Raw genomic sequence first — 2,247 nt, 5'->3', positions numbered from 1 at the left:
TTGTTGTTGTTGTTTATTTCATCTTTCTTTTTTTTCTTTCTTTTTTTCTTTCTCTCTTTGTATGTTAGTTTTTTCTTTTTTTTGTATTCACTTTCGCTTTATTTGTTTGCTTTGTCTGTTTGTCTGTTTATTTATTTATTTATTTTTTATTTATCTACTTTATTTTTTTCGTTCGTATCGTTTATGTATTTATTTCTTATTTCCAGGTTAAGTCAGGTCATGTAAGGTTAGGCTATGTTACGTCATGTTAGATTAGATTAAGTTAGGTTAAGTCAGGTTAGGCCAGCTTAGTTCAGGTTAGATTAGTTTAAGTAAGACTAAGTTAGGTTAGGTCATATTAGGTATTATAAGGCTTAAGTTAGGTTAAATTAGGTTAGGTTAGTTTAGGTCAAATTGGGGTAGGCAGTGGCGTACCGAGGGGAAGAGGGGGGTGGGCATGGCCATATTCCCCCCCCCCTTTTTTTTTTCTTAACCTGTAAAAAAAAAAAAAAAAAAAATGTAGCGTCTGTAGGTTTCAGGGGCTGCTGCTGTGCCCCCGCCTGTTAGTGACGCAGGTAAATTTATATATAGTGGTATCCATATTACGTCGCATGTCACCACCCAAGCTCATAAGTATAATTATTAGACGAAAATATTAGGAAAATTAATATTAGTGTTACGTTTACAAATGTGTGTGTGTGTGTGTGTCACCAAGTGGGTGTGACAATTATTTCCCCTTTGGTTTTGTTTGGAGTTATTGGCGGGATATAAGGTGTACCGCTGTGAGTGAAGAACAAAAAAGTAAGGTGATAAAATGATGGGGGCCATAAAATTTTGTGATGTAAGCGATGTAAAATTGTCAACTGAAAGCGGTGGAGTGGTGTTTGTAGTAGGCATGAGCGGGAAGCCAGACAGGGACGGCATGGGCAGAGAGAGCACAAAAGCCGTAAGTATGCCTTCTTTCTTTCTTGCCTCTCATATTTACTTAAATTTAGGTGTCAGTGTCGTCAAGGTGAATGGAAGACTATATAATTATACTGTAGAGTCATCAAGTGAACTTGTCTGGTGACAGTGGTGAGTATCAAAGTATGTATTATGTTTGTTTTATGACGGGAGGAGTGGCAGGCAACGCGATACGCGCGTATTGCACCTGTAAGATCGACCTTTGCCACTATATTACCATCTTTAATGACTGTTTTGTGCTTGACAGTGGACTGTAGAGTGGCTGAGTGACTAGACTAGTGTATGTTCAGTACCTGAAGAACTGCGCTGCATAGTTGAATAACAGCAGCTGATCCAGCTTGAGAAACATTCATTGACGACGCAGGCTACGTAGACAGTAGCCTATTCATGTTATTCCAATAACATGAATATATATATATATATATATATATATATATATATATATATATATATATATATATATATATATATATATATATATATATATATATATATATATATATATATATAATTTTTATTTTATTTATTTATTTTTTTTTTTTTACGGGTACACCACTGAGGTATGCTAGGTCAAGTCAAGCTAGGCTAGGTTAGGTTATGTCAGGCATGACATAGATAGGGTAGGCTAGACCAGGTCAAGTTAGGCTATGTCAGATCAAGTTATGCTAGATCAGATCGAGTTAGGCTAGGTTAGAACTGAGTAGACGTTTGGACAAGGAAGGATTTACGTGATATTTGTGAAGTATATCGTTTATTGTGTGTGTGTATGTGTGTGTGTGTAATAATAGATAATAATAATATGCGGTTTATTAATCTTGCAGTCTTACAACTGAAAATCTATGTTACATACTTATATACTAACATACTACATCTTAAGTATATATTTTAACCATAAGGAAGTATCATACAATTTCATATGGTGGCTGCCAGATGGTGCCGGTCAACCTAGCGGTCAACCTAGCAGGCTAGGCCCGGGATAGTCAGGCCACTCCATTTATATTTTTCTTTCAGAGTTTGTTTGCCCCACCTGGCAGCGGGTCACAACTCCCGAAGACTAATCACTGATCACTGCTAGGTGAACAGGGGCTACACTGTAAAGAAAACCGCCCAACGACTTCTGACCTGTCCCGGGATTCGAACCCGAGTCATTCCGAGTGTGAATCGGGTTCTCTAACCACTGCACTACCAGGTGTGTGTGTGTGTGTGTGTGTGTGTGTGTGTGTCGGAGGGATATCGGCTAAGGGCAACAAAAATCCAATAAAAAAAGCCCAATGAGATGCCGGTCCCCGAATAGGGTCCGAAGCA

The sequence above is a fragment of the Scylla paramamosain genome, chromosome 40 (assembly GCF_035594125.1).
Source record: "Scylla paramamosain isolate STU-SP2022 chromosome 40, ASM3559412v1, whole genome shotgun sequence".
NCBI lineage: Eukaryota > Metazoa > Arthropoda > Malacostraca > Decapoda > Portunidae > Scylla > Scylla paramamosain.
Note: the sequence above shows the minus strand (reverse complement) of the source record.